Below are 15254 nucleotides of genomic sequence, written 5' to 3'. Positions count from 1 at the left end.
ATGGTGTTATCAAGAAGACTACCAAAGTATAATCATTTTAATACAACCCCAAACAATGTAACGTAATTAAGAACTAAGGAAGAATGACTCCCATAATCGAGGGCTTGTCGTGATATCTCTGATCAACACCGTGCCTGCCCTAGTGGTCAGCCTCTCTCGAGGCCTGACCGCCGCTCTGCTACAGCCTGGCTCTGGAGAACACCAAGGACGTTCGATTGGAAAACGATGGGGAAGCACTATAGTTGCTCACTCCCGCTTCAATTAAAGCTTTTCTTACTTCCTTGCCTCCCATTTTGATGGATGTGACTAGGTATTTATAAAGGGAAATATCCTAGGGTTTTGCGTAAGTGAAGATTCCCTAAATACCCGTTATTGTCTTGTCCAGGCTAAAAAAGGAAAGGCAGTTGGTTGTTGTCAGAATCTTGAGGGCTTGCTTGTACGTGAGGGTAGTCATACAATTGGCATGTGACATAGGCAATTTAGTCATACCCACTTAATACTTTGCAAGATAAACCTTGCATTGGTGAGATAAATATGCTTCTTACTGTCTTTATCTTCTCTATTCCACTGGCCCTTGTGAAATACTTTGTCGCGACTGAAATGTTCTTCCTTAGAAAATTTACTGCACATACACAATCCACACAAGCCCTTTCTCATCGGCAGCATAAGTCAAACCAAATAAATTTTGCTAAAACAAATATAACCTAAATACACAATATGTTATGCATACTTTGTTTAGATGAGCAATATCTTAAGTAAAAAAAGACTAGAAATAGAGTCTTTTTATGGAGTTATCAGTAGCTTACCGTTTAGCTTTACCCCCATAATTGGAACTCATTCATAACATGTTCCATATGTTTATGCTTCAAAGGTATCGTTTGACCCATTGCACATCCTAACTTTAGAACAAGTAGAGTTGAGCCCCGACATGACTTATGAAGATGAGTCGATCATAATTTTAGCCAGAAAGGTAAAGGAGTTAAGGAGCAAGAAAATTCCCTTAGTAAAGGTACTTTGGAGGAACGACGGAGTCGAGGAAGCCACTTGGGAAACTAATGAAGCCATGCAACTTCAATATCCGCATCTTTTCTATTCATGTTAAAATTTAGAGGATAAAATTTCTTGCTAGAAGGGGAGATTTGTAACGCCCAAAACTCGGGTCAGTAGTTCGGGTTAACCCAAGACCCGTAGTTGAAGCCTAAGGAACTTATTATATTATCTTGAACCAAGTTAAATGGGAATTGAGCTAAGTTAAGCCCAAAATAATTAGTGAAAGGTGATGATATTTTATGAAATATGAAGTTTAGGACCAAAAGTGCAATTTTCCACTTATGGTTTGAAAGTTGAAAACCCCTTTTCTATATCAGGTTACGTGAACTACTCCCTCACATCTCACCAAACTTTCTTCCTCTTCTTTCCATCTTTTTTCTTCATCTTCCTTTACAAAACTAAGATATCAAGCATTTCAAATCTAGTTTGGCTTAACTAAGGTGAGATTACAAATCCTCATGCTTTTAGCTTCAATTCAAGCCATTTCTCTAAGTTTTAGTCTTGGATCCGAAAATGGGTTTTGAAGATGGTTATGAGAATATATGGATTCTAACTCTTTTTGGGTGGATTTGAATATTAGGCAGTGAATTTATATTATATTGAACATCTAATTGAGTTGATAATCCATTCTCTACTTTGTTTAGTGAAAGAAGTAGGAGTTCCAAAGAAAAGAAAAAAGACAAAATGACTCCTAGCTGACTTAAGAAGAGGCTTTATCAACTAAAAATATCAGGTAATCACACTTATAACCCCTTTCATACTCTTTAGTGGGTCATCACAAGTGTCATATAGCATAAAAGTTGAGATTAAACTTGAGGAGCATGTTCATGGTAAATTTTACGTTTTCTGTTCTTAGTATGTTTAAAGCCCTAATTATGAACCTTAATGATTATATAAAATACTAATAATATTTCGGAACCTCAAGATAGCAATGTGAGTTAGTTTAAGTACCCAAAAAGGGTAATTTCATGGAAGGGTATCAATACTAGAGGGACCAGTACCGATATTGTTCGTGTTTCATGATTGAAAATATTAAAGTTCATGAGAGCAATATCGATATACCTTAAAGGGTATCGATATTGAGGGTTCGGTATCAAGATCGAAATACTGGTTATCGAGACCCATTTTCCAGAATGCTATTTTGGTATCTGTACTCTAGGGAGTATCGATACCCAAGGCCCTAAGTATTGATACCCCCATATGAGTATTAATACTTTCCCTTTTTATTCAAGATGTTTTGTATTGGGGTATCGATACCTCGGGTAGGGTATCGATACTTTAGAAAGGGGTATCGATGTTGTAAGGCTAGTATCGATACCAAACATATGTTTTGGACTTTTAAACAAGAGAAATTGTAGAGGCAAGTGAGGTTTCCCAAAGAGATCTAATTACTTTTAAATAATAATACAAGTGGAAACAATAATAAAGTTTAATTACACATAAAAATAAGATAAATTAGGGTGACATAAAACTTACCTTGTTTATATTCGAAAAATGATTCGGACACCCGAGTTCCTTTAGCAATGTTATGAGTGTCAATGTATAAATTCAGTCCAGATATCCTTAGGTAGTGCTCAAGGAACTTTAAAATGACTAGCTAGGGCGCAAGGTCCAACACACGCAAGGGGTGGCTAGTCGAGGGTGTTTTGTCTGATACAGAGATTTTGGGCCTCATCCTCGGTAGACTGAAAGGGTGTGTGAGTTCCGAGATGCAGAAATCCCTCAGTCACATCATGATGTCTACCATAGAGTAGAAATTCAGTATACGAGTATACTCACTATATTATTTTATAAATTGGTTTGAGCAAGTTAATGAACCCCTTTTAGTATGTTTGAGTTGTTATTGTGACACTGGGCTAGTTAGCTCAATGTTTGGAATTTGTTTCCTTATGCAAATTCATAGGTGAATCAATTGAAGAGATTTTGTACAGAGTAGATCCAAACCTAGATTTTTGAGTATAGTACGTCTCGATTTCTTCTAGAAATGCATATATATTTGTAATTTTGTTTTGTATAATCGAGCCTCATACTCATTTTAAACTTAAGGTATGTATATTATGGAATGTTATTTTGGGGAGCTCCTTATTGTAAAATGATTTATAATGTTATTATTATTTATTTTATCATGTCAAGCTCCAAATGAGTGTTTTTAGTGAGCATGTTAAAGAAAATTTTTGGTTAACCACTATAGTGATTCTATGTAGCTCTCTTATCGATCAATTGTGTGTTGTACTGGTGTAGGGTCTTACATATATGTTTCATGTGCTCACTCAACCAATAATGCACACCTAATGAACTACAAGTGGTATACACAAGTTATAAATGTGTTACTTTAACTTCTACGCTACTGGAAATATCCTTAACTCAACCAAGCACCAACTTCTCCTTGTTTTTGGTCTTGGATCTCTGACCCACTTCTTACACTAAATAAGGAGAAAAGCGATTATTAACCTATTTGGAGGCTTAGAATATGATTAGAAAGACTTCTTAAGGCCTAATTATCTCAAAACAATCTAGAATCTCAAGGGTTTCCAAAACCCCACTAAAACACATTTAAGGTTACTATGAACAAAACTTAGTTTTAATAGCTTGAAAGAAAGACGAGGATAAGTAGATTACAATACTTACCTTGGTATTTCTGGACTAGGTTTGCGAGGATATAAAGTTTTTATCTTTGTTCAACTCTTGGAGAGGATGAATGAGATAAAGATGAAGAATAAAATGAAAGAAAACAAGTGAGTGTGAGTGAAAAAAAGGTGTCTCAGACGTGAGATCATCAAGAATTAATAGAATTTAGCCTTTATTTCAATAAGGGGAATATTTTCTCTTTTAGTAATTTTTCTTTTGTTCGATGATTAAAAATGCCCTTTTTTTATCACCAAATGGGTCCAGACCAAGCCGAAACCCATTCCAAAAAGGACTAAGTCTTCTTAACAACTAATTGGGTTCATTCATGGTCCAGTCGGTTTAGCCTGAAACTCCTAACCCATAATTTGGGGCGTTAAAACTCTCCCCTCTTAAAGATAAATTACGTCTCAAAATTTATCTAGATAGAAAAGATGCAGATACTAAAGTTGCATATCCTCCTCTGTTTTCCAAGTTGTTTCCTCTACTCAATGTTTCCTCCACAAAACCTTCCCAAGAGGGATTCTTTTTTCTTTAACACCTTTATATATTTTTCCAAGATCTTTATCGGCTCCTCTTCGTAGGTCATATCTTGTCTCACTTCAATCTACTCTAAAGGTATAAAATAGAATGGATCGAAATGGTACCTCCTGAGCATGGACACATAGAAGACGTTATCAATATGCTCTAACTCTAGGGGTAAAAAAAACCGATAAGCTACGGGTTCAACCCTTTCTAATACCTCTTAAAGTGCTATAAAATGTAGGGTTAACTTTCTTCTCCTCCTAAATCAAAGTACTTTCTTGCATGAAGACACCTTGAGAAACAACTTGTCTACCACTGCAAATTCGATATCTTTGCATGAAGACGTTATCAATATGCTCTAAAGGTTTTTCCTTAACTTGCTGATGTATCAAGCACCTAGAAATGTACTTGGGTACTTCCCTTTTCATGCTCGGCCACCAATATAACTGTCAAAGTTCTTGATACATTTTGTTACTACCTGAGTGGACTGAGAATGGACTGCAATGCGCTTCATGAAAAATCTTACTACGTAACTTCTCATTTATGGGCACACATAATCAACCATGAAAGAACAACATGTTCCCATCACGCAATTCAAAACTTGGTGATTTACCTTGATGGACTTACTCCATGTGAGAGATTAAATGATCGTCGAAGCCATGCAACCTCTAAATTTCTCTCACCAGTTCAGGTTCTACGTGAAGGTCAACCGTCGAACTACATCTTTTGAAAAGCTTAAATATTTCAACAACGCTCACAACTCCGACATCGAATTTCTACTCAAGGCATTAACCACAACATTTGCCTTTCCTAGGTGGTAATTTATCACACAATCATATTCTTTTAATAATTTGACCCATCTATGTTGCGTCAAGTTCAACTCTTTCTGTGTAAGTAGGTATTTAAGGCTTTAGTGATCGGTGAAGATGTGTCAGTTCTCACCAAACAAGTAGTGCCTCTAAATAATTAGTGCAAGCACTACGACTGCAAGCTCTAACTCATGAGTAGGCTAGTTACATTCGTGTAGCTTGATTTAATGGGATGCAAAAGCTACAACCTTTATTTCTTGCATCAGTACACACCCAAGATGATTTAACGATGCATCACTGAACACTATGAAGTATTTTCCCGACTCAGGATAGGTAAAAATCGGGCTTGAGTTAAAATAAATTTTATGTTGTCAAAGCCCTTTTGTCACTTCTCATCCCAAACAAAATAAACTTCTTTCTGGATCAACTTGGTCAACCTTGTCGCTATCATCAAGAAGCCTTAACGAATTGATGATAGTATCGATAAAGCCTAAGAAAATGTTCCCTTATGATAATTTCCTTGGCGACTTCCATTCAACTATGGCTTGAATCTTTCGAGGGTCCACTCAGATATCGTTTGTTACTAGAACATGACCAAAAATGATACCTATGATAATCATAATTCACACTTTCTGAACTTGGCATACAATTGACGTTCTCGAAGCATTTGTAAAACTATACGAAGGTGCTAGTTATGATTTTCCTCTAACCACGAGTTTACGAGGACTCCATCTATGAAGACCATTACAAACTAATCTAGGTATGGGTGAAGGACTCGATTCATCAAGTTCATGAATGACGTTGGGGCGTTGGTGAGTCTAAACGGTATTAAACAAAATTCATAGTGACCATACCTCGTTTTAAATATCGTCCTTCCTATGTCGACATCTTTGACCTTCAACTTGTTATACCCCAATCTCAAGTCAATTTAGAGAACATGCAAGCTCCCCTAAGATGATCAAAGAGGTTATGTATTCTAGGAAGAGGGTTACGATTCTTGATCATCAACTTCTTCAACTATTGGTAATTGTTGCACAATCTCATCGACCCATCTTTCTTCTTGATGAAAATGACTGACGCTCCTCGAGGAGAAACAATTGGTAAAATAAAAACATTTTCCAGTAACTTTTGGATTTGATTCTTCAACTCTTTTAGCTCTTTTGGTGCCATGCGATGGAGAGCAATGGAAACTGGAGCTAAATCTGTCAATAACTTAATGCTAAACTCTACTTCTGGGTCAGGTGGCAATCCAAGTAATTCCTCTGGAAACACATGAGAGAATTCTTGTATCGTACAAATATCCCTGAGTTTCAGAATTACGACTTTGGTGTCAACTATATGAGCCAAGAAGGCTTCACATCCCTGGTCAATCCACCTCTGAGCTACTGTAGCAGAAACAACCTTGGTATCTTAGTCGCTAGTCATGACTAGCTTGTTATTTTTGTTTGTCCTAAGCTTAAGCTATGACCTTACATCTCAAGTTGGCATCGTACTCGAATAACCAATCTATTCCCAAAATTACGTCAAAATCTCATAATAATAGCTCCATCAAATATGGTAAAGACACCTAACCCTAAATTTCTATTAGATAATATCAATGAACCTTCTCCTTGATGATGTCTAAACCTACAGAGAGGGACACTCAGACCCCTATCTATAAGTCCTTTACATGAATGTTCCTCTCACGGACTAAGCCATAATAGATGTAGGAATGGGTGGTACCCGGATCTACTAATGTAGTAACTTAAAAATATATTATAATATACATAATATCACACTTACAGCATCGCACTCCTCCTGGAGCTTTCACCATATACTGCCTCGTAGTTACCCTAAGCTCAAATCATACCATCGATCTACATGTTCTTTTGTTGTGTACAGAAGAAGCATCGATACCTCATGAGGACCCTCGACCTCATTGAACAGACGACACAGATCTTTGTCTCAATGCGGAAACTGTGCTCTGAGCCTTGGGGCAATCTCTAACAAAATACTTCAATGAGCCACATGTGAAGCAACCCTCGGTTCCTCGATGACAATCTCAAGGGTCTCTACTACCAGAAGCCGGGCATACAAGGTGAAATGGATTCTATTTTGACATACTGATGTATATCCCAAAAGTAGTTGATAAAGCCCTCTCGTGAGACTCAAATCTACCCCCACAGTTTGAGCTCTGCACAAGCCCTTTAGACAAGCCTGACGGTGACCTTCACGACCCCTATGAACCCCTAGCTCTCTTGTTTGATGACTAGGATCGTCTGGATAACTCAAAGGCTCTCTGAATTTATCCCACTGAACCGTTCGATGTAGAGCTCTCATACCCAAAACCCTCTTATCAGGTCAGCTCCATAAAGACCCGAGGGTTGGCTACCAAATGGATAATGATATCAAGGTGAAGGTCCTCTTGAACCTCATGGGTCAGGAGGACTCGGTCTTCATTAAATCTGGTGCATATTAGCTTAATCTGAGAAACTTTGGCTTGTACTTGAACACGGTCTGATCATGTACATCCTAAACCCAGCTGGGCCTCAAGTGCCACATTGGGTTGTAGATATATACCCTAATTTTCAAAATCTTTTTATTCAACTTATAAAACCTACTAAACGGTATTCATTCAAATGTAAAAAATACTTATAAAAGATTTTATAAATTAGAGCTCAATAATACATAGTTTAAAACAACTAATACAAAAAAGTATGATAAAACAAATACATAAGTAAGGTTCTCTAAATAAGCATGCCTGCTAAAGCTACAATACATTACTCTAAAAGAGCTGCTGGAAGTCCTGCTGCAACAGTGCTCCACAAACCACTCAATCTAACAACCTACGACGAAAAACAACTGAATTCTAAGCTTATAAAGCCAAGTAGAATAATCACTAATCTAGAGCAACAATAAGAGTTTCATAAACATAAGCATGATAAAGATAAGATACTAAACAATAGGTAACTGCATGATCTAGATCAAGTGTTACCTACTTAAGATTTTATTATTCTATCGTTGAAGTAGAAATCCCATACTTCCCTTAATCCTATGATAAAGGTCTAGCCTTGAGTACACCACTATCGAGTCTCTACCCAAACTAACTTTAATTGCTTTGTATTATCTAAATGCAACTCTAACTCGACGGAGAATTATCCAAAGGTAACTCTATCTCGACTAGGCATTATCTAAATGCAACTCTGACTCGACTAGGCATTATCCAAATACAACTCTAACTAAACTAGGTATTATCCAAATGAAACTCAACATACATCAAACACATAAACAAGGGTAGGCATCATGGTTTAGTCGGAAGGTCACATATCATCTCGGGACTCACACCCCTCTAGCCTACCTAGTGGGAAATACAACATTTTGCATCAGAAATAGCACCTTGTAACGTACCATTGACGAGTGTTAGGCCTCACACCCAAGTTAGCCACTGAAATGCCTCGCGCACTTGATTAGACATAAAAGTGCCTCATGCATTTAATTAGACATATCCACATATACTAACAACCCTATTAACCCACACTTCACGAGGATTAGGCCTCGCACCAAAGTTAGTTATGAAAATCCCTTGAGTACTTTCTTAGATATATCTGGATATTCTAATAAACAAGACACACATAAGATAATCATCCTCTATTCTACTAGACTGATGCATTATACATGCATAGCTAAAGGCCCCGAGGTCATACAACACTGATATAGCTAACCTACTTCCCATGTGTGTTTGGGCCTCAAGCTCTAGTTAGCCACAGAAGTGCCTCACACACTAACAATGCCCCACCAGGGCAACTAAGGTATCCTGGATAAACCCTAACATAGTTGGGCATACTAAAATGAGGTCACCCTCTCACTAGCTGCTATCTCGCTCGTTTCTCATCTAGAACATTTCAAAAGGATTTATTACTCGATTAATATTGTTAGTTTCTAAGTTGCTCTGTTCTTGTTGTTCGTTACTTAAGGATATTTTAGCCATTATCTACCTCTAAGGAATTCTCTACACATTTTGTGATTCAACGATGATCTTTGTCATTGTCGCTCAGTGGTTCTACTATTCACTAGCCCGATACCCGTCTCGAGTTCAACTCTGAGTAGCGACATTCTAGTCACCCTTACTTTGCTATCCTCTAATTCAACCTAGAATTAGAGGGATGATTGTATTTCCACCATTCGCTAACATTCTTGTAGTTCACGACTCCGTCGTAATTAGATAAATTCGTCATATTATTTATTTGTACATCCTCAACAATGGTCTTACGTTCTTAGATAATCGCTACGTGCTCGACTGAAGAAACTTGAATGTGTTGTACCTACTATAGTTACTTAACTTGTACCCCACTCCTACAGTGTATTCGGGCCCCTTTTGGCCATTTCCGTCCATCACGGACTAAAGTTTACTAATACAGATCATCCTTTGCTCTTACAGGCCTTGCAAATGTCAAATCTAACCATCCAAGATGGGTAGGATCGATACTCTACTTGCAGTATTTATACCCTAGGGTCAAATATCAATACCCTTATAAGTATCAGTACCAAAAATGCATTCTATTACTAAAACTTAGACCCAATCTTGATATAGTTACTCTGATTCTCAAGATTGAAGGGGCAGTATCGATACTCTCCCATTAGTACCAATCTCCTTGCTTGAAATTCCTAGATTTCATCTACAAATCATCCAATATCAATATTGTTCATCCACTATCGATACTCAAACCTACAAATGTCTTATTTAGGCTAAAAAAACACCTAAAATCATCTTTAATTTCTTAGTTTGATTTCTAATCATGTGTTAAAGCTTTATGGAATTACTGAGGGTCATAAAGTGGCATAAAAACATCTTTTTTACCTCTAAAATGTCATTAGATCATGAAATCAAATATAAACCTTAAAATACCTAAATACTCAAATCCTAGCAATTCTTAACACTTATGAAAACCTTAACACTCCAAATGATTAGAAATACACTACCTTACTGATGGAGACCCGAAATGAAGCTACTTTAACCACAAAATGTTCTCCTCTAAGATTGGATAATAAAACCCCCACTTTCTCTAGCAAAAATAAAAACCCAAAGCTTTAATCCTTAAACCAATATTGTTGGAGGGATTTAAAGCATGAAAAAAGTTAAAGAACTTACCTTTGTGTCATGGAATTTGGAGAGGAATAATGAGATAGATTTTGAAGACTGAAGGAATACTAGTAAACAAGTTCTCATACTTGGGTCACTGGACTCATCCAACAAACTCTTCCTCATACTTTATATTTTCTCTACGATCTTAGCTTGGCATGCCAACTCTGAAAATACCCTAGGTGGGTCCATCACCAGCTGCATATAGATCCCAAAATGAAGTCCCTAAAGGAACCTCTTGCACCTCAAAGACTCATTCGCAACTAACTCTGGAACGTAGAAACTCAATCAAAGAAAACCACTCAGTGTATCTCTTGTACTCGTACACTGAGTGGTCTCTCAGAACTAGCTGAGAGAACTACCTCATTAGACCACACTTATAACTATTGGCCATCGTAAAACTGTACAATACATATTAAATAAGGATTCACCATCAAGATTCCAAACTTATACGAGTACTTTCAGTAACTAGGGCCATGTATTCACTGACACCTTACAAAAACCGACCACTAGGTCCTAAGACCGATTCAACCTGATGCTCCGATACCACTAAATGTAACACCTTAAACCCGGTTGAGCCTAAACTAGCACAATGGGTTACCGAGACAACCCCTGACTTTCAAAATCTATTTATTTATTTTTTTCAAACCTACTAAATGGTATTAATTCAAATGTAAATAATATTTATAAAACATTTTATATATTGGAGATCAATAACACATAGTTTAAAACAAATAATACAACTCAAAGTCTGATAAAATAAATACATAAGTAAGGTTCTCTGAATACACATGCCCACTAAAGCTACAATATAGTACTTTGAAGGAGTTGCTAGAAGTCTCGCTATGACAGTGCTCCATGAAAGGCTCAATCTAAGGACCTATGGACGGAAAACATCTGAACGTTGAGCTTACAAAGACTAGTAGTATAATCGCTAATCTAGAGCAGCACTAAGAGTTTCATACACATAAGTGTGCTAAAGATATAATACTAAGCAGTAGGTAATTACATGATCTAGATCTATCTACTTAAGGTCTTAATGTTCTATCGCTGAAGTATGAATCTTATACTTCCCTTAATCCTCTACTAAGGGCCTCACCCTGAGTATACCTCTATCGAGTCTCTACTTAGACTGACTGCAACAACTTTACATTGTCTAAATACGACTCTGACTTAACTGAGCATTATCCAAATACAACTCTAACTCAACTAAGTATAATCCAAATCCAACTCTAACTCGACTAGGCATTATCCAAATGTGACTCAACAAACATAAACACACAAACAATGGTAGGCATCATGGTTTAATTGAAAGGTCACATAGCATCTCAGGAGTCATACCCCTCTAGCCTACCTAGGATGAGATCTAAAATTCTACATCGGACACGAAACCCATCTACCCACCCCTCACGAGTGTTACGCCTCATGGCCAAGTTAGTCACGGAAGTGCCTCACACACTTGCTTAGATATATATGGATATTCTAATAAATAATACACACACAAGATAATTATCCTATATTGTACTGGACTGGTGCACTATACATGCATAACTAAAAGCCCCAAGGCCATGCAACATTGACATGCTAACCGACACCCCATCAGTGTTCAGGTCTCGTGCCATAATTAGCCACTAAAGTGCCTCGCGCACTGTCAATGCCCGACCATGGAAACTAAGGTAGTCTAGCTAAACATTAACATATATGGGCATACTAAAGTGAGGTTACCCTCTCAATAGTTGTTATCATGCTCATTCCTAATCTAGAATATTTCATAAGGATTTATTAGTTGATTATTGTTGTTAGTTTTTACTACTCTATTATGGTCGTTCATTACTTAAGGAAATTTTAGTTATTCTTTACCTCTAAGGAAGTGTTTACGTGTTTCATGATTCTACGATGATCGCTTTGGTTACTTCTCACAAATGTACTATTCGCTAGCTCGATACCCGTCTCGGGTTTAACTCTGAGTAACGACACTATAATCACTTATTACGGTATCCTCTAATTCACCCTAGAATTAGAGGAATGATTGTACGTCTACCATTTATTAACATTCTTGTAGTTTATGACTTCTCTACTTATAATTTAATAAATTCATCGTATCATTTATCGATACATCTTTAGCAATGGTCATGTACTCTTAGATACTCGCTATATGCTGGACTGGAGAAAATTGAACGTGTTGCACCTACTCTGGCTACTTTGATTGTACCCCACTCCTACTAGTGTATTAGGGCCTCTTTGGCTATTTACGTCCCTCATAGACCAAGGTCTACCATAATGGATTATCATTTTTCTCTTATAGGCCTTAAAGATGTCAAATGTAATCATCCAAGATGTATAGTATCGATACTCTACTTGTAGTATCAATACCTCAATTATCGATACCCTATGAGTATCGATACCAAAAATGTATTATGTTACTAAAATTTAGACTCGGTCTCGATATTGTTACTCTGAATCTTGAGACTGAAGGGGAAATATCGATACTCTCCCAGCAATATCAATACTATCTCCTTGAAACCTATATTTCATCCTTAAATCATCCAGTATCAATGTTGTTCATCTAGTATCGATACTTGAACCCAAAATGTCTTATTTAGGCTCGAGAAACACCTAAAAATCATCCTTATTATTTTAGTTTGGTTCCTAATCATGTACTAAAGCTTTAGGGAATTACTTAGGGTTATAAAGTGGCATAAAACTATCTTTTTACCTCTAAAACATCATTAGATCTTGAAATCAAATATAAATCCTAAAATGCTTAAATACTCAAATTCTAGAAATTCTTAATACTTATGAAAATATTAACACTCCAAATGATTAGAAATACACTACCTTTCTATTGGAGACCTGAAATGAAACTCCTTTAACCACCAACACTCTCCTTTAGGCTTGAATGATAAACCCCTACTTTTTCTTGGAAAAAGACAAACCCATAGCTTTAATCCTCAAAACAATATTGTTAGAGGGATTAGAAGCATGAAAAGGGGGTAAACAACTTACCTTTTTGTGATGGAATTTGGAGAGAAGGAAGGAGATGGAAATGAGAATGGAGGAAGAAATGAAGAGAATAAGATGATTAGAAGAATAAAAGCCTTTATCCTTTCGAAATGGTGAAATTGTACATTTGGTTCTTCCTTATTTTTCTACAAATTTAAAAAACCCTTTAAGGCTAATTGGGCTAAAGTCCAACCCAATTAAGCCCAACTCATCCCAATAACTTTAATTATAAATTTCACAAGCTCCACAAGCCTCTCATGTAAACCTAAAACTACTATCCCAGAATTTGGGGAGTTATAGATCACCCTACATCAGATGCAGACTTGATCCCTCAAATTATCCTTGTGGACCTCTCTAATATACTTATTTCGAAACTCTGATAGAAAGTAAAACCACATAGGACTCTCTGTCTCTATCGCCATCTCAACCGTCTTCCACCAATCAAGCGTATCATTCTTCAAAAGAACGGTGACTCACTCTAGCTTTTCTACAAGGGTGAGGTGTAACCGGCATAGTATACGAAGGGTATCCTTAAGTTAATGGTCTACTGTTATTCAATCATCATCCTCATATCCAAAGAAATCAATGGTCTTGTATTTATGAAGTCTTTCAATTAGAGACTCCTAGGGGGTCGTTACCGGTGGGGTTGGTTGTGCTGCTGGGGTAGGGGTATAGTCGGCGTCCTAAGAATAGCATGAACTATTTGTCTAATTGTGAACATGATGTTCTATAAGAAGGTGCATCCCCCGGGATCCCATAATACTCAGTTTAGTAGGAACTAGTCCCTTGTGTCACCCGCTAAAGAGGCGTGACTATCATTCCTACCCTTATAATTTGGATTGGTATTATCGTTCATCGCCTAAGTCTGTATTATTCTAGGGCTTAAGTACTCTTGACACTCTAGAGGCATGTACTCACACAAACACTTACTGACTCTAACCGTGAGTCCTAGGAACGATTAAACCTGATGCTCTGATACAACTAAATGTAACGCTTCAGTCTGACCTGACTTGAAGATCGAAGAACTAAAACATTACAAGAGACCATTGAAGTAGTTTCTTTTAAAACATTTATAAATAACACTATAAAACCATCCATAGAATTTATAAAATAAAAAGCATAACATTTAAGTTTACAAAATATAGGAAGCTCTCAATAGTAATTTTCAAAATATATAAGTTCCAAATAGAGTTTACGACTTGAAACTATAGAAAGGTATATGACAATGCATTCCCTCTAAAAGACTCAAGACATACTCTAGACTGCTATTGATCTATAATGTGATTACGCGATAGGCTTCTTGACGATCCTTCTACTAACCTATGCACGAAAAAAAATTCCAAACGATGAGCTCATGAGCTTAGTGCCACACTAATAACTATGGTACACTACATTTATTCATTAATTAAACATGATATCAAGTGAAACATGGGCATACAATTCACTCAAACAACATGCTGAGGTAGGTCTAGTGGTGCAGTCAGAGAAATTTTCTACAACTCAAGACAACACACCTAGCCTACCTATGATACTCTCGGGTATCAGGGTGAAATCCAAAATTTACTACATCAGAAACGTACACCCAACCAATTTACTCTATCAAGTCTAGGGCATTTATGCCTAGTCGATAACTGAAGTGTCTAGCGCACTAGCTTAACTATATTCGGATATTCTATCATAAATTAAACCATCATACTACTAAAGTAACCAGATGTCTTGGTTGTTTCCTGGGTATCACATAATGGCTAGTTTTATGGCATCTTATTAAATGTGGTTTCTAGTTATTTCTACTATTATTTATTGTTCTCACTTCTCGTTTTATTTGAAGATATTCTGGTGCCATTGACCCATTTTCCCACTTCCTAAACCCTGTTTGATTCTTTACCTAATTTAACTTGCTGGGACTGATATTGAATCATTCAGTCTCGATACTAACCATTGGGCATCAGAACTCACCCTTAGTACCGATACTAAAACTAGCTATTGAAGTCCAAAAAGGCTTTCCAGTATTGATACCCCCTTAGCGTATTGATACTTCTTTGCTAGGGTATCGATACCAATTTTAAGTTTGATGTTTGGGAAAATGGCCAAGTATTGATACTCTTACCTAGAGTATTGGTACT

The sequence above is a fragment of the Hibiscus syriacus genome, unplaced genomic scaffold, assembly GCF_006381635.1.
Source record: "Hibiscus syriacus cultivar Baekdansim isolate YM2019G1 unplaced genomic scaffold, ASM638163v2 tig00001644_pilon, whole genome shotgun sequence".
Taxonomy (NCBI): domain Eukaryota; kingdom Viridiplantae; phylum Streptophyta; class Magnoliopsida; order Malvales; family Malvaceae; genus Hibiscus; species Hibiscus syriacus.
Note: the sequence above shows the minus strand (reverse complement) of the source record.